General features: G+C 34.6%; 1 pseudogene; it reads left to right on the top strand.

The window, feature by feature from the left end:
• Window positions 1–5997: 5997 nt before the first annotated feature.
• On the top strand, window positions 5998–6904 carry LOC146405416 (olfactory receptor 2AJ1-like; annotated as a pseudogene).
• The last annotated feature ends 12749 nt before the right edge of the window (window positions 6905–19653 follow it).

Here is a 19653-nt window from a genome sequence, read left to right as displayed (position 1 = left end):
TATGACCTAAGGAAGACAAAAATCAAGAAACAAGGGATAGAACCAGTTTTACAGTTTCCTGGGGTATTTAGAAAGTGACATCAAGAGATTTAGAACAAAGGGGAGTTCCCGTAGTGGCGCAGTGGTTAACGAATCCGACTAGGAACCATGAGGTTGCGGGTTCGGTCCCTGCCCTTGCTCAGTGGGTTAACGATCCGGCGTTGCCGTGAGCTGTGGTGTAGGTTGCAGACATGGCTCGGATCCCACGTTGCTGTGGCTCTGGCATAGGCCAGTGGCTACAGCTCCGATTCGACCCCTAGCCTGGGAGCCTCCATATGCCGCGGGAGCGGCCCAAAGAAATAGCAAAAAGACAAAAAAAAAAAAAAAAAAAAAAAGAGAGAGATTTAGAACAAAGGCCAGTTGCTAAATTTATCTTAAACCTGAGTACGATAAAGTTTAAATGTTTTAAAGTCTCTAATGAAATTAATAATTTATTGTATTTTAAACCTTGTCTGTTCCCCCAAACACAGTTGTATTTTGATCAAATAACAAATTCATTAAATATTTTGTTCTCCGAGTCCCCTTAAGGTACATTAAGTAGATTAGTTAAATCTTCACTGAAATGGGTAAGCACAATTTAACATCATAAAATAACATTAATAACAACATAGCATAAATGTAAAATATCTTTCAATCATGAATTATTTTTCATAAATATAGCATAAATATAAATATCTTTCATTCATGAATTATTTTTCATCACATTTTACTTACCATTTCCCCTTCATGTTCTTATTTTAATTAATATTATAATCTTATGAAGAAGGTTCAATGTTAGCTTTATTTTTGAAAAATGGAGACAAGTTTATTGGGGAAAAAATTATGGTCTGCCTTCACACAGATCTGAACTCAGTTGTTTGATTTTAAAAAGCTTATACTTGAGTGGGATGGATGGGGAGTTTGAGGTTAGTAGGTGCAAGTTATTACATTTAGAATGGATAAGCAATGGGGTCTTACTACAGCACAGGGAAATATATCCAGTCTTTTGGGATAGAACATGATAGAAAATAATATGAGAAAAAGAATATATATAGTGACTGGGTCACTATGCTGTTACAGCAGAAATTGGCACATTGCAAATCAACACTTTAGTAAAAAATAGAAAAGGATTTATGCTCAAGAAATGATTGATTTTAAAAATAAGACTGGGGAAACACATCTTCACCACCACAGTATACACATGCATGTGGAATAGCCATCCTTTGCCTTTCATAAGGAACAAGATATTGTCATGCTATATAGGGTAAAATAGGTAAAGACTGTAGGGAAACACTAATTTAGAATGTGAGTTCTGAGACAAGAACTTAGGACCTGAAACCTTGGGTAATCTGCATAACCTTGGGAATGTTGCTTAACATCTGTGGATCCCAGGCAGTTCTCTGATAATTAAATAAAAATGTAACATGCTAATAAGAATACAAATATAAATGTATATGTAGAAATACATATATATATGCACACATACAAATATACATGTACCTTCTTTATCCATTCATCAGTTGATGTACATTAGATTGCTATCATATTTGGCTACTGTAAATAATGCTGCAATAAGCATTGGATTGCATGTATATTTTGAATTATGGTTTCCTCCAGATAGATGCCCAGGAGTGGGATTGCTGGATCATATGGGTGTTCTCTTTTTTGTTTAGAGGAGCCTACATGGTGTTCTCCATAGTATTTATACCAATTTATGTCCCCACCAACAGTGTAAAAGTGTTCCCTTTATTCCACACCCTCTCCAGATATGCAGAAAATACAGTTAAGCATAAAGAGTGAAGCTGTAGAACAAATGCGATGTCCTCACAGAGCTTTCTAATTCTGAGCAAGAAAGAAACAAAAGGGAAACATGACTAAATAGAGCAAGGAAGTTTGCACACAAGGAAGATTTAACATAAAATCTTAGGGAGTAGAAGACATCAAAGCCCTGAGAAATGGTGGAGAAAAGTATCTGGAAGAAAGACTATGGGTATGATGGGCAAAGATGCAAAAAAATCAAGAAAAGCAATATTACATAAAAATAAATACTTTGGTTTCATAGGAAATAATGATAAGATTTTTTTATTTATTTGTGGTTTTAATGTAATGTATATGGAATGTAACACAGTGGGCTATTTGCATTCTTTAAATTATGTTCTAGGAAAAAAATAACCTAACCTAGAACAGAAAACTGTATTGAGGTGGGAAGAAGGTGGAGGCTCAGGATTAATTGAATTATCATTATAATATTATTTCTCTCATAAAACTATTTTAATCTTTTTTGATAAAATATACTTGAATACTACTAGATATGTTTCCTCCAAAAATTATAATCTAATAGGAATGTTAAAGATAATAAATAATTACGGTTGCTTTTTTCCTTCCCCAATCAATTTTTTGGAAAAACGTGGTGAGTTCTTTCATACTAATACCCCCACTTTGTCATGATCAATAGTAAATTGCATGTCATTTCACAGATATCTGTTCCTAAATCCCTGAGCTTTGTTGCCTTTACAATATTTCCAGGAGGAATGCAGAACCAAGCATTATCACATGCATATTCTAACTAGCAGAATGTAGGAACAAGGAAGATGTGTGCGTCCAATCCTAATATCCTTCTGTTGTCCAAATTTACTTAATTGACCACACTCCACTGGCTTCAAAGAGAGATGGGAAGTATGTGACATAGTGTAGGTGGTGCTGAGCTCATAAGTTCTATTTAATTAAAAGAGAAAAGTATGATCAAAGCTTTAGAGCCATCATGGCCACATCTGGTATGCTATGAGAGGAATTTACATAGGTATAAGGTGGTAATGGGGATTAGCACATGGAAGATGGCAGAGATGAGAAGTCAAGATGATTTTCTGATTTCCATTTGGGGCAACTATATGTAGTGATACTAGTTATTATTTCAGAGGACTTTTTTGGCAGCTCAGCATTACACATGATGAATTTGATATCACTGTGAGACATTAATCAGAAGATTCTTTTAAACTGGAGAGGAATCAAGAAGAGGCAGAAATAAGACCATCCATCAGTAATTCCCTTGGATATGATGCAGTACATTGAAGTCTGAAGGACAAGAAATGTATGATAAAAACATCATTTGTTATTATAAAATGAAATTATGAGGAGATCAGCTGATTGTTTTCAGAAAAAGAAGCAGGAAGAAACATTGCTTTACTTTTTCACACACAATTCTGTGTGTATGTGGTTGAGGAAACCAATCCAACCATTCTTATTCAACATGCTGAGTTTGTTTCTCTCCCAGAGAAATTTCTGGATCAGTTTTATCCTGTAGTGAGTACAGCTGAACTTCTGATTCATCTCATTGAAATTTATTTCTATTTACTTGGTTATATTCTCTCATATTCCAATATTTCTCTCTCTTCTTTTTGTCTTTTCCATATATAATAGCTTAAATGCATATTTTCAATATGAAAAATAATAAAAATAATCTCATTATAGAAATACTAATAGAACAATTACAGAAACAAAATTATAGTCATAGAAAAAATAATAATTAGTTTGAGTATTTACTATGTTCCATGTGTGTGCATGTATGTATATATGTGTGCATATATTTTTTTTAATGTGCTTCTTACTTTCTCATTTGATCTTCAAAAGAACCCTATGAGAGAGGTACCATTATCATCCTGATTTAATAGAAATTCATTTCAGCTATACTTTAATGTCTGATTGGTGTTTTATATTATGATGAGACATAAAATGAAATATTTTGATGGTGTGTATTTGCATTATATTTTCTAATCAAAGCACTGGAAAAAATTTAGCTTATATTGCTCCCTTGTTAACCTAAATATTTAAGTCAGTAGCAATCACACCCCAAGACTAGGTGATTATCTGTTATACATTTTTGTACTCATATTCTGTATCAATTTCTTAAAAATTAGTCAGGATTTTATTGTATAAATTTTTAGGGAAATTCATTGGGTGATTTCTGTGTCTTCAATGGAAGTTCATTTAGGTTATTGAATTATTAGTAACAACCAGATATTTTTGAAGCATTTGAATTTTATGATGGAGTTCGTAAGCATTTTATTGAGTGAGTCATTGACATTACAAGTTAATAGAAAAGTTCAAAAAATAAAAATGACAGTCATATAGTATAAAATGGAAATGTGAACAGCTCAGATCCTATGTTGCAGTGGTTAATTCATAGGTCAGCAACTGCAGCTCCAATTCCACCCCTAGTCTAGGAACTTCCATATGCCACAGGCATGGCTTTCAAAAGCAAGATAATTAAATAAATAGATAAATAATAAATAAATATTTTTCAGAAATAAAACAATTAGGTATTTTTGTCTTTTGTTTGCCTTACTGTCAAAACTTTAATGTAAAGAAAAAATTAGAAGCATGTAAACATTTGTTTAACCTATAATTGTGCAGTCTTACCAAGATTAGTGATAATCTATTACCAGTAAATCTAAATTTAAAGTAATATTCTGTATGATTCATTTATATAATGACATATCTGGTAGAAAAATGAAAATTATTTTGAATTTAGTTACATCGAAATTAATGGTTATATAATGCATTTTGAGAATTTTGATAAGTGAAAAATGATAAGAATGATTAAAGTATAGTAAATTCACTGAGTAAAGACCACAAAGTTTTTCAATTCCCTTTGAGAAAGGATTGAGATATGGTTGCATCTGTAACTAAAAATAGCATTTTCTACAATTAGGCTATAAGTTTCTTCTAGAAGATACGGAGATGTAAACTACATGTTACATCCCTTTTCTGAGATTTAGCATTATTAAAGAAGGAAATGCTGATGCTAAATGGAGAGAAAGTTACTTTATGATGAGTAAGAGTTGCACAACTGTGGATTAGGCTATGTGGCATGTGATGTATGTTTCTGCACTGTTTAACTTAGAATTAGGAAGCTCAAAACTCAATCATTCTTCTTTGACTTCAATAATGGTTTTCATTCAAGATCCTGGATGTCATTGCAGGCATTATGTCCATCATTCCATGTCATGATAGGATGTTCCAGATGCCTAATTGATTTATTGGGCAAAGTATTATAAAAGAGAATTGTCAAAACTTTAATTGCTTCATAGAGATTGGGAGAATGTGTTAGAAGTAAGATGATTAAGGAGTTTGGTAATGTATTATGAACTGAAGGACTTCTTCCAATACTTGAAGACAAAATAATAGATAATCTTGTGGAGACAACAAAACAATCTAAAAAGGTAAATATATTTGAAGCATCATTGGAAACCTTTGATATCAGAGGCCAAACAAACTTAAAGCAATAATTTTTTTAATAAGCATTTGAAAACCTACAATTGTCCAGGGATTCGGTGCAAATAAACATTGTCCATACTTATTAACAGTAAAATGGAAGTATTGACTCAAATCAAGATGGCTATAGCAAAGTACATCATTAATGGAAAAAGCAAAATCAAAACAAAAAAATTATTCTAGGAAGCAAGAAAAAATCAAGAATTTTGTATACAGGTATACTAAATTTGAGTTGTCATTAATCATTGATTTTAAACACTTATTTATGATCAGCCAGTATATGAGAGGTACCACTGCCTGAAGTCTGAATCTATGTCTACATCAGATTTTACTGAACTGTAATCAGAACAGACAAGGACCAATTTTACATGCAAACATCCAGCAAACCATATTTATAGGCTGATTTTTAAACTTTTCAATATCATAGCAAAGGGGCATTAATATTCCAGGGAAGTAAATATAGAATTAAAGGGTTTATTTTATAATGAAATAAAATAGTTGATTCAATAGATAAATGTCCATTATTATAAGACATACCTATATCAAAAGCTGGCTGAAAGACCTTTGGCATTAATTGCAAGATATGTGTCACTAACTCATTTTAGTATGCAGCTAAATGTAAAGGAGTTTGAGATATACATTAATTTTTCTTTCCCTTCTGTTTAGCTATTTATTTATTTACAGGTAAAAAAGAATTCTTGATGGGACATGAGAATCACTTTCAGCAGTGACTTCATTCTTTTGGGACTCTTCTCGTCTTCCCAAACAAGCCTGATTTTCTTCTCCTTTACATTAATTATTTTTATTATGACTATAACAGAAAATGCATTTTTCTCCTTATCCACAGGGATTTATGACTCCACACTCTGATTTCCTGCTCAGCATCTCTTTTTTTGTGGATATCTTGCATATTTCCAACATTGTTTCCAAAATGATCACTGACTTTCTGTCAAGCAATAGTATTATTTCATTTTCAGGTTGTGGCTTCCAAATATTTCTGTCCCTCACCCTCTTGGGTGTTGTGCCTTTCCTCTGTCAGTGATGTCCTATGATTGTTAGGTAGCCATCTCTCATCCACTGTGCTATCCCATTCTTATGAATGACTATGTCAGCATCCTCATGGCTGCAGTGCCCTGACTTCTTGAGACAGTCAACTCCATTGTTCACACAGCTTATGCACTTCACTTTCCCTTCTGTGTCTCAAAAACCACTTTTTTGTGAAGTCCCAGCCATATTGGTGTTGTCCTGTGTGGTCACAACACACTATGAATGAGGAGTTTATCATCATTTTCCTGCTCATCACTTTCTTCCTAATCTTTGCCTCTTATGTCCAAATTCTCGTTGTTGTACTCTAAATGAAATCATGAGAAGCATGGAAAAATCATTTTTTACCTGTTTCTTTCATGTGGCTTTGGTCATCATGTACTATGAGTCATTTATTTTCATATATATGAAACCTGAATGGTACCACACTCCAGGCCAAGGTAAGTCCCCAGCAATATTCTACACCATTTTCACATCCTCTTTCAACACAATTATCTACAGCTTTGGAAATAAAGGTGTTCTAAAAGCACTACAAAATATGATCAAAAGTAATTTTCTCCATAAAAAATAGGAGTTTCCCTCGTGGCGCAGTGGTTAACGAATCCAACTAGGAACCATGAGTTTGCGGGTTCGATCCCTGCCCTTGCTCAGTGGGTTAAGGATCCAGCATTGCCATGAGCTGTGGTGTCGGTTGCAGGTGTGGCTCGGATCCCATGTTGCTGTGGCTCTGGCATAGGCTGGCAGCTACAGCTCCGATTAGATCCCTAGCCTGGGAACCTCCATATGCTGCAGGAGCAGGCCTAGAACAGGCAAAAAGACAAAAAAAAAAAAAAAAAAAAAAAAGGAAAAAAATACTTGAAATACATATTCTCTATTTCCATATTTGTATATAGAAGATCTGTTTTTCATATCCCTTAAAAGAAAATAAACATTTTTTTAATAATGATTTTTATGAAATAAACATTTTTATCTTTTCAAATGGTGAAAGAAGTAGATGCTTTCAAAACTGAAAATAATAAATAAAATTATCACAGTTATTTGTTTTATAAATACATATATCTAAAATATATGGTATCAGTTACAATCACCCAAGTTACTAATAGAAAATCAAAGATTTCTCGAGGATTCCTATTTTCTCCTACTAAAATTGTTAGAATTTATAAAATTTATCTTTTTTTATCTTTTTATCTTGGAGCTGCACCTGTAGCACATGGAAGTTCCCCTAGTAAGAGTCAAATTAGAGCTAAAGCTGCGTGCCTACACCACAGACACAGCAACATGATATTTGAGCTACATCTGCAATTAGACCACAGCTCACTGGCATTGCCAGATCCTTAAACCATCGAGCAGGTTCAGGGACTGAACCCACTTCCTCATGGATATTACTTGGGTTGGTAACCTACTGAGCCACAACATGAACTCCAAAAAAATAATTTTTTATAATATAAAGAAAGAATGGATAGATAAATGATAGGGAGAGAGAGATCCAATAATTTCTGTATTTTTATGAAACTAAGATTATATTTCAAACATTACAATTTTATCAAAAATTTCTAAAAATGCATAGGCAAAATAGGTGAAAGTTGACAGAGGTAAAATTTCTCATTATGAGATATGTAAGTACTAGGGATATAATGAACAGCATAGTGATTTTTATAGTCAAAATGATATAGTATGTATTTAAAAGTTGCTAAAAGAGTAGATTTTTTTTAAATTCTCATGACAAAAAAATTGTAATTGTTGGTGATGGATTTCAACTAAACTTATTGCGATAATCTTTTTGTAATGTATACATATATCAAAACATCATTTTCTACTCCTTAATGTCATCAATGTTATCTGCCAATTATATCTCAATGCAACATGAAAATAATTAAATGTATTATTATTTTTAAATGAATAAATTTTATTCAAAAAATATTTGTATTATAATATTAAATATTTTTACTATATGATATTCATTTAATATTATTTAGTTAATGTTATAATAATAATGATTGTTAAAAATTTTAATAAATTACATTTAATTTCTATTAACACAGTCCCTAAATATATAAATTATTTAATTTTGAAATGCACAAGCCATGTTTCATTACACAGTGAAAGCAACAATACTGCATATAAGAATGCACACACATTTATACCATTTTTGTCACAGGCAGTGTTGCTGGATCTTTATTTACTGTGATGTCAAAGCAGAGGGCTGCATCTCTGCACGGAGGAAATAATGTAGAAAGGGTCTAGTGTGCCCAAACAATTTCTGTTCCTGCCATTTCTTCATCTCAATTGAGGAGGAATTTGGGGAAATAAAATGTTAGAATTACAAAAAATCACAAGCCAGTATATCCACACCCATCACTCTGCCCTCTCCTGAAAATTTCCAAAACAAGAAAAAAATTCATAAGCTCCATTTGAAAATGCCTGACAAAAATTCAGAATATTTATCTTAAACAAGCTTAGTGAGCTAAAAAAATATACAAAAAAACTAAACAAAATCAGGAAAACAATAATGGAGCAAAATGAGAAGTTCAACAAAATTTGAAACCATAAAAGTTTACCAAACAGAAATTCTGATTCTATAACTGAACACAGTGAAATTAAAAAAAAAGAAAAAAAATATTAATAGACTAAACAGCAGACATGATCAAGCAAAGGAAAGAAACTATATGATAAAAGATCAATTATTTCAAATTATTCACTTAGGGTAACAATAATAAAAAAATAATTTAAAAAATGAAAAAAAACTATACCACTTATGGGATTATATAAGACCGCAATATATGCCTTATAGAAATCCCAGAAAGAGCAGAAAAAGAGGAAAGGGGAAAAAAGCTTATTTATAGCAATAATGACAGCAACAACAAAATCCCAAATCTGAGAAGGGAGATGAATATCCAGATCCATAAAACACAAACAACTTAAAATAAATTAAACATAAAAGAAGTCTTCAGTGAGACATGCTGTAATTCAAAAATCATACATTTTTAAAATACCATTTTAAAAATATAAATTGGATCAATGTTACACCTTCCCAAGTAAAAGGTGCAATTAATTCACTTCCTTAAAAAAATGAGAAATATAAGAACACTGAAGTTATGATCTGCATCACAATTGCATTATAGAATATTCTCTATTATTGCACCAAAGTAATATCATCATTTTCATTATTTAGCTTAATACATGAAAATATTTTTTTAGTTTAATGTGTATTTCCAAAAGAATGGAAGCAATTTGAAATTATGTGTACCTTAAATAAAGAAAACTTCTCATAAGTGCAGTGTTTCAAGAATTTCTGCTCATATCTTATTAAATTCATAAAATTATATTGATTTATTATTATTTGGACAAATGATCAGAACTAGGAAATAAATTAATATTTGCAGATATATCTTTACTGTGCATTTACTAAACAATACATCAAACATATGATCCAAAACATTTAGAGACATATAATATTGGAAGATTCTGAATAATTTGTTTCTTTCCCCACTAAATTGACCCTAAACCCACCTAAGAAAACTTCTACAGAATTTATCAGAACTCCTTTCTGAAACCTGGCTTGTTCCCATCCTGGACTATTAGTGACTTAACCTACATCATGTAAGTTTCTGTGAACATGTGGACATACATTCCTTGGTTGATAAAGAAAAAAAATGTTTTAAATTGAACCGGCAGATAAAGGACTAGAATTAAATTACTGCAGCTCCTGAGCTTCCATAAAGGTATTTAAAATATCAACTGTAGAGATAAAAATATTAATATGTATATTTGTTTAGAATTTTTTCAAAGAAATTTACTCAGAAAATGATTTTGCTTCTATGAAGAAGTATAGACTGCTTTCAACTAATCAAGCCAGTGAGCATGTGAAATTAAGGATATAATAAAGGGTATGGATACTAATTTTATTTTTATTTCTATTCGCCACAGAAGAAGAAAGTCTCCTTAACAACTGTTAAGTTATTCTTTTTTTTTCTTTTTTTTTTTTTGTCTTTTTACTTTTTGCTAGGGCCACTCCCGCGGCATATGGAGGTTTCCAGGCTAGGGGTCTAATTGGAGATGTAGCCACCGACTGACGCCAGAGCCACAGCAACCTGGGATTTGAGCCGCACCTGCAACCAACACCATAGCTCATGGCAACACCAGATTCTTAACCCACTGAGTGAGGCCAGGGATCGAACCAGCAACCTCATGGTTCCTAGTCGGATTCGTTAACCGCTGCGCCACAATGGGAACTCCATTTTTTTATTTTTTTATTTTTTAAGTTATTCTGAATTAAGTACTTTTGTTTATACTAATCATTGAATACATTCAGGCATATCATTAGCTGAAAACTCTTAAAAGGAAACTGTATTTGGCTGAAGTTGGTTTAATAAGATATGTAAATAAATTATGCTAATATATTTAACAAAAAAATAAAAAATAAAAAAAATAGATGGACCATTCAAATACTTATTCAAATTTTTTTAAAGACATAAAGCTCATTTTAAACCCAACCCTTCTTATAATACAATTCTAACAATCAATATGATTGTGAGTTATTGACTGTGAAATGATAGTAAATAAATTCAGAAAGGCAATGGCTGATGTTTTCTATGAGTTACTCTTCTGGATATATGGTGAATAATACATGGGCTTATCCTTACCTATATCAAATGATGAAATGTAATTGAGAACAATTATGATATTCTATTATAAAGTATATAATAAAATTTATGTGAATTAAAATGTATTTTGAATATTAGACTTATTTGGCCATAGTTGAAATAAGATATGTGAAGAAAAAAAGAAGGAAGTTGAAGGACAAACAATGTTTGGTAAAAAAGTGAGGAGGTATTTTATCTAAAACCTGTGATGTATCCTCTGGATGTGGAAAATATTGCAGCTGAGAAGAGCGTGCTTTATAACAGCACAGGTAAAATGATCATGTTCTCTCGGAGTAGAGATGTTTCATGCAAGCACACTGGGCTATCACATAGAAGCCAATTTTATTGTACAAAATTTCTAGCAGTGTTGTTTACTGCCTGGATTGAAATCATTCAAGACTTAACGTAATCAGTTTAGGAAATGAGGAATGTAATATATATATTTGTTCAAGCTAAAAAACAGATTTTTTAATTGGAGTTTGAGATCCAACAAGTAGCTGCAATTTTTAGAATACTGTTCAGCAAAAATTATGTATTATGAAATGCACCACAGAAAGTAGTTTTGGATCAGATTCATAACTGTAATTTCTTCAAGGAAAGTGAGATGAGGGCCTGGAAGAGATAGAGCTTAAATATATGATATTACACTTTTGGATATGTGCAAGATAAATATATGATATTACACTTTTGGATAATTGAAGAATAAATCTAACACCTAGGGATCCCAATTCTCAATAAAGATTGTGGAGGACAGCACTTCTTATTCCCTGCTTAATATATATATATATATGTATATGTATACATATATATATATGTATATGTATACATATATATATATGTATATGTATACATATATATATATATATGTATACATATATATATATATATGTAATACAAATGAAGAACGCACCTGTTGTAATCTGAACACTGCTTTCTACTTAGTTTTTTACCCATAATGAATTTGCAATTTCTAATCAAAACCTAGAAATTACTTATCTAGATTTTATATGAAAATATAAAATAGAATATATAGTGAAGATTGAAAAATGGCTAATGTTACCTGTCTATGGATATATTTGGATCATTTAAACTATAAAGTCTATGTGTATGTGTGTAAAATGAGTTTAGTATTGCTCTACTCTTTTAGTTTTTGTTTGTTAGAGAAATTCTTTATTTCTCCTTCTATTTTAAATGATATCCTTGCTGGGTAGAGTGTTTTAGGCTACAAATTTTTCCCTTAGATCTTAGAATATATCTTGCCACTCTATTCTGACCTGTAGTGTTTCTGCAGATAAATCAGCTGATAGCATTACAGGATTTTGCTTATAATTAACTCTGTTTTCCTCTTCCTGCCTTTAGAATCCTCTCTTTAACTTTTCCCATTTTTATTATGTCTTAGTGTGAGCATATTTGGGTTCAACTTGTTTGGGGCCCCCTGTGCTTCCTGTATCTTGACATGTTTCCTTTAGATTTAGAAAATTTTCAGCCATAATTTCTTCAAATATATTTTCAATCACCTTTTCTTTTTCTTCTCCTTCTGGGATCCATATTATGTGTAGAATGGTCCACTTTATGTCATCCCGTAGATCTCTTATATTGCTTTCATGTTTTTTTCATTTGGTTTTCTATCTGCTGTCCTGATTGGGTGATTTCCACTATTCTATCTTCCAAGTCATAATTTGTTTCTCTGCATTATTCATTCTGCTCTTCAGTGCCTTTATTTCATTTTGAGTCTCTGCAAATGAATTTTCTAACTTTTCTTGGCTGATCCTTATATTTTCTTGTTCCTTTCTAAAGCAATCAGCATTACTGTTTATATCTTCTCTTACTTCCTTTATATTCACCCTTAATTCCTTCAGAATTTTCACTATCTCCTTTTTTTTTTTTTTTTTTTTTTTTTTTTTAAGGGCCACACTCACAGCACATGGATTTTCCCAGGCTAGGGGTTGTATTAGAGTTGTAGATGCTGGCCTATGCCACAGCCACAGCCACACCAGATCCAGGCCACATCTGTGACTTATACCAGAGCTCATGGCAACACCAGATCTTTAACCTGCTGAGCAAGGGCAGGGAGTGATGTACAACTTCATGATACCAGTCAGATTAATTTCCACTGAGCCGTGATGGGAACTTGTCACTATATCCTTTTGAACTCAGTGTTTTTAAACTGCAGAGGCCTTTTTAATTTTTTGCTGCTTCAGGTGAATGCTTTCTGTTCTTTTAAATGGGAATGATTCCTGAGGCTCTTCTTTTTGCTTATATTTTTCTTACTCTGTCAGTTTAGGGAAACCAACTACAAGAGTGCCCCAGTGGGGCTTACTATTTATTTTTGGTGTGGGAGTTTGGGTATGTTCTGTCTCTTTCTTCAGTATGAGCAGGCTCTTATGCCCTTGATAGGGTGCTACGTGTGTTTCAGGGACAAGGAATCAATGGGCAGTGCTAGTGGTCAACGCCTGGTTTCTTGGCTCTTGACAGTGGCAAGGAAACACAAGAATGTGGCACAATCTACTCATAGTTGCAGAGCTCTGGGAAGTAATAATGAGATTCAGGCAGGCTAAGTCAGTGCCTGAAGTATTTGGCAGTGGCAACAACAGGGTATATGCATTCCCAGAGCAGGGAGAGTCTCAACAGGTGGTGCTTGGTTGCAATGCCCTCTTCTCTGCCACCCTCTGAAGTGATTGGGGCCACAAGTGGTGCCTGCTCATGGAGTCCTAGTCGTAGTGGGCCACACCCACCTCTGGAGTCAGAGACCACCTGTAGACCATGCAAGAAGCACCCCGTCCTGCTTAGCCCATGCAGGAGGTTCTACCACCATAGCTGGAGCAGTAAGGGCCATTACCACCAGTAGCCCCACCTTACAAGACTCTGAGAATTTCCAGAGAAAGAAATTCCTATGGCATTCTGCCCCTCCTCTTGATCTCCCAATAATAGTGCCTTGCTTTTCCTGTGGGCCCAGACCTCCTCCAGGATTCCCTGCTGTGGTACACCACTGCCCAGATCTCTCAGGCTGTCTCTGCACTGCCAACCCTAATCCTCTCCCCAGAGCCTGAGTTTCAGTGCCCAGCCCCTGCCTGAATGTCTCAGGCTATGGTGTCTGGGGGCCAGTGGAACCAATGATCTTTGCAGCGCTCTCTGCTTCGCCCTTCTTAGTCCACCTGCCGTACTTTTCTCTGCAGGTTTGAGGTCCCTTCATCTCAGTGGATCTCACTGTCATCATTGGCTTCCCAGGGTATGAGTTCCTTCCCTCTTTCTCAGCTCTCTCTCAGAAGTTCTGGTCCCACCCTGATTCCTTTCTCTCTTTGTTAGTTTGTTTGTTTGTTTTGCTTTTTAGGGTGTACCCATGGCATATGGAGGTTCCCAGGCTAGGGGTCCAATCAGAGCTACAGCTACCAGCCTATGCCACAGCCACAGCCACATCAGATCCAAGCTGCATGTGCAATGTACACCACAGCTCACAGCAATGCTGGATTCTTAACCAGCTGAGTGAAGCCAGGGATCAAACCTATAACCTCATGTTTCCTGGTTGGATTAGTTTCCACTGTGCCATGATGGGAACTGCTCTCTCTCTATTTTTTCCTTTTGTTCCTCCCAGTTATTTTGAAGGTTCCTTGCTCTTTTTGAGGTTTCATGTCTTCTGCCAGCATTCAGAAGGTGTCCTGTGTGAATCGTTCTACATGTAGATGGATTTTTTTATGTGTTTGTGGGAGAAGGTGAGTGCCACATCTTACTCCTCACCATCTTGATCCCACCTTGAAAAACCAAATTTGAAGAGCATATTCTTATAATCAGCTCTGTCTTTGAAAATACCTTGTCTTATAATTATCTATTTACCAAATAAATCTAATTCACCTTTGGAAAATTTCACTGAAGGGGATGAATTAGAAGCACACAAACATATACATAAAATCTTCTAGAGTTCTTTATATTGTAAAAAAAATGTATTGTTCTCTAACTGTATACCTTCAAAAATTGGAAGTACACATTATTTGAATATTAAGTACTTTCAGTAAAATCCTAATGTATCCCTTGTCTCTCTTGAATAAAATATGTTGTGAAGTCACTTGAAGGAATGTGGAATCTCACATAGGTCTCCATTCAATGATACCATATAGAACTGTTATTTGGGGTGGGGGACATGCACCTGTGTCACATGGAGGTTTCCAGGCTAGGGGTCCAATCAGAGCTGTTGCTGCCAGCCTACACTACAGCCACAACAATGCAGTATCCAAGCTATGTCTTTGACATACACCACAGCTCACGACAATGCTGGATCCCCAACCCCTAGAGCAAGGCCAGGGATCAAACCCTCAACCTCATGGTTCCTAGTTGGATTTGTTTCTGCAGTGACAAGATAGGAACTCCTGTATAGAACTGTTCTTGTCTAGACTGTAGAGGACACTCTTCTGGGTATGTGGATTCTGATCCTATGAAAACCATCTAACAATGCTATACATTGTAGATAATTGATGGCAATGCAAAATAGTTCTTATTATAGACATTTAGATAAATGTATGAAATCAATCAATTGAATTACTGTGACAAATGCACTCAAAGACTTCTTTGTAAATTTGACTTGGTAACCTGATTTACCATTTTTTTGCAGTCCTATATGTGATATATAAGGAAGGTCATTTTGGAGAAATGCTAAAATTTTAATTTACTTGAGAAGACAGGAGGCAGGACTTCCCAGTGTGCCTCAGTGGAAATGTATCTGACTAGGATCAATGAAGATGCAGGTTTGATCCCTGGCCTCTCTCAATGGGTTAAGAATCTGGTGTTGCTGTGAGCTGTGGTGTAGGTGGCAGATGATGTTTGGATCTGGCATTTCTGTGGCTATGGATTAGGCCAGTGGCTACAGCTCAATTCAGCCCCTATCCTGGGAACCTCCATATGCTTCTGGTGCAGCCCTAAAAAGAAAAAACAAAACAAAACAAAAACAACAACAACAACAAAAAAGGATGCAATTCAAATTTCTGTAAAGATTGGAAGAGAGTGACATTGTGATTTAGAGATTTGTAAAAGTCTAATCTGAGATGTTTTAATACTTCCAACAAAGATAATTTAAGGAAGTTTGTTAGCTAAAGCCATTTCCCCACGCATCTCTGTAAGCAATCATACCATCTTTGATAATCAAGAATATTTTATTGACAAGAATTACTAAGTTTTCAACATATTTAATAATTTTTATTTTCTACATATTAAATAATATAATCTGTAAACCAAGTTAATTTTACTATTTTCTTTGCAGTTTTGTTGTTTAATTTGTTTGTTTTACTTACCCAATTGTTCCTTTTTGTACTTGTAGTGCTACATTAATTAGAAGTAACGAAAGTGGACACCCTTGCTTTGTTTTTGGCCTTAAAAGAAATGTTTTCAGTCTTTCACCATTAAGTGTGTTGGTTATGAGTAAACTTTTAAAAATTTTTTATTATAGTTGATTTACAATGTGCGGATAATTTCTGCTCTACAGCAAATTGACCCAATTATGCCCACACACAGGGACAGACACACACACACATATAATCTATCATGTTCTATCATAAGTGATTGGATGTATTTCCCTTTGCTATATAACAGTGCTAAGAGACATTGCTTATCCATTCTAAATGTAATAGTTTGCATCTACTAACCCCAAACTCCCAGTCCATCCACTCATTCCGCCTTCTCCTTAGTAACCACAAGTGTGAAGAATGATTTCTGTGAACACACAGGCAGCAAACAAGCAAAGTCTTTATTAAGGAAAGCAAATAGCTTCCAGGGCTGCTGGGAGGAGGGAGAAGAGCCCCCTTTTTTATTGTCCTATAGGGATTTTTATCTCTTAAAGGTGGGGGGGGGTCACAAACCTGGGATCCAGAAAGATGTGGTTTTCTCCCATTGGCCTTGCTCAGTAACCTTTATCAGTCCTTGTCCAATAACGGTTTTAGGGTTGGAAATGTCCCCTGTAAGTTTTATGGTTTCTCTTTCCTTTTCTTTCCTTAGATTAATTCACCATTCTCATTCCTTTTCTATCAGTTGAGGGGTGGGCTAGAGATTCCCATTTCCTATAGTAAACAAAGCCTGTGGGGAATATGCATTTCCTATAATAAAATAAGACCTGTGGAGGTGTTACTCCCTCGAGGCCTTAAGCCACATATGTTAATCAATATCCATATCAAAAGAAGGTATCCAAGCCTTTGTTCCTATACTGACTACCTGAGTTAATATTCTGCCTCACTATGAGTTAAATTTTTAACTATGACATCAGTTTTACATCACTTTAATATTTTATTCAAGTAAAAAGAACATGATCTCAATAGCACTGAATCATTTGTATCAGAACCCACTCTTCCTGATGAACAAAACAAATATTCTTGTGTTTTTTTGAGCCAAAAGAGACTTTATTTTTTTTTTTTGCATTTTATTTTTGTTTTCTTTGTCAGATTATTTTCCCACATAGATTATCACAGAATATTGGGTAGAGTTCCCTGTATTATACAGCATTTCCCCATTGGCCAATCATTCCATATATCTCACTGCACATGGCAATCCCAAACCCCCAGTCTATCCCTGCCCCAACCTGTCCCCTTTGGTAACCATAAGTTACTTTTCAAAATCTATGAGTCTGTGTCTTTTTGCAAATAAGTTCATTTGTAGCCAGTTTTTAGATTTCAAATATAAGTGATATAATATGATGCTTGTCTTTCTCTTGTGCAACTTACTTCACTTAGTATGATAATATTAAGTCCATCCATGTTGCTTAAAATGGCATCCAAATTTTGGTAACCAAGTTTTAAACTATGGGCTATTTCAATCCTACCAATCTTTGTGTAATATCCCCATTGTGCACATTAAAAAGATAAATAAATAAAATGGGGAAAACAGATTTATCCAAGACCTGAAGGCAGTTAATGAGGCACGGGTCCTAATTCACCTGCTAGCCTCTAGCCCATACCCCATATGATCTAAGTCCCAGAGAGTGCAAACAGGTTCACAGTGCTAGACCTAAAGGATATTTTCCTTTGCATTCTCTGGCTCCTAATGTCTTCTCTTTCAGTGGATAGATCCAGACACTAATAACATCATGAATGCCTCCACTTTATGTTTTTATGATGAAATTCGAGTTGAGAGTGCTTAAAGGATTGGAATGCGATGGATTAAGTATTGGGCTAAACAGTGGTTATCTTTAGACGTGGGACCACTGGAGGCTGTAAACAAGACTTTTCACATTAAAGCTGAACTGAAAGTCAATTAGGAGATTTCTTAAACACAGGGAGGATCCTCAAAAGTTTTTGTACATAGATTACCAAAATGGGAGGCAACTGATTTGACTAAACTGATCATAGCTAATTTTCAGAGTCTTATAGGGGGAGGCCTCCTGTCCTAAGCTAGATGAGGGAAAACAAACCATTCCAACATAGGTGATTGAGTATGATAGCCCTTTGATATCTTTGAAGTGGCCACCCAGTTCTTGGAGGAAGATGCTGTCCTGTTTTACAAATCTAGTTTTTAAAGTACAAGAGGTATGATTCCATAAATAATCTAAAGCCTGCCAATCCTTTTACCACCATCAAACACCCCCACCTACTTATCTTAAGAGGCTTGCAAGTATTAAGGGATTTTTTTTTTCTATCCTTAAGGGAAAAATGTCAACCTGGAAGGAATTTACCTTTCTCCTCCTATGATTTTGAGATGCAAATATTATACCTTGTCTCTTCTAGGAACCCCTATCTCAGCCATCCTTTTTTTTTTTTTTTAATTAATTAATTAATTAATTTATTTATTTATTTTCCCACTGTACAGCAAGGGGATCAGGTTATCCTTACATGTATACATTGCAATTACAGTTTTTCCCCCACTCTTTCTTCTGTTGCAACATGAGTATCTAGACATAGTTCTCAATGCTATTCAGCAGGATCTCCTTGTAAATCTATTCTAGGTTGTGTCTGATAAGCTCAAGCTCCCGATCCCTCCCACTCCCTCCCCCTCCCATCAGGCAACCACAAGTCTCGGATGTGAGGGCCATCTGGCTGTGACATCTGTCACCCCATTGATCGCCAGGGTTGATTCGGCTGATCTGGCTGGCTAGGCAGGTGTCCCCTTCCTCCCTCACCGCTCCATGTGCGTCCCTCCCGAAGCTGCACGCTCGGTCGAAGAGGACGACCATCCTCGATAGAGGAGGACCGTTCTTCGGTCAAGGGTATACGAGTAGCTGCGCTCCCCTGCTAGAACCTCCAAACAAGCTCTCAAGGTTCAGCCATCTTTTTAAAATGCACATTTCAGGAAATGCAGTAGGTAATTTCACCTTGACTTATCAAGGAAAAATAGAAATCTTAAGGGATTTCTGTTTAAAAAAATGTTTTAAATTTTGCAAGACCTTATTCAATCTGTTGTTCTGAAAGGAAAGTAACTCAAGCTGAAAAAAACTTTAAGGGAAATAAATGTAAAAGAGATAAGAGTTTTTAGACAAACTCTAAATTAATAATTATATTTTGGGAATGTCTAGCGAAAATAGTCTCCAGATTTTGGTAACTTGAAACTAAAATGAAGAGAACTCATTGACTCTCTAGGTCATTTCAAATAGGATAAATTTAGGAATATTAATTTCTGAGTGGATCTAAGTTTATCTGCCTTTGCTTTCTTAGAAGAGGAAAACAAAAGCATGTGTTTTTTCAATCAGTAACTGTGGGTATGACACACA

This window comes from Sus scrofa, chromosome 2 (assembly GCF_054392235.1).
Source record: "Sus scrofa isolate SSC_HxYL_T2T_F1_AM1 chromosome 2, Sscrofa_HxYL_maternal_Yorkshire_Landrace_v2.0, whole genome shotgun sequence".
NCBI lineage: Eukaryota > Metazoa > Chordata > Mammalia > Artiodactyla > Suidae > Sus > Sus scrofa.
This window is presented reverse-complemented; position numbering and strand designations above follow the sequence as displayed.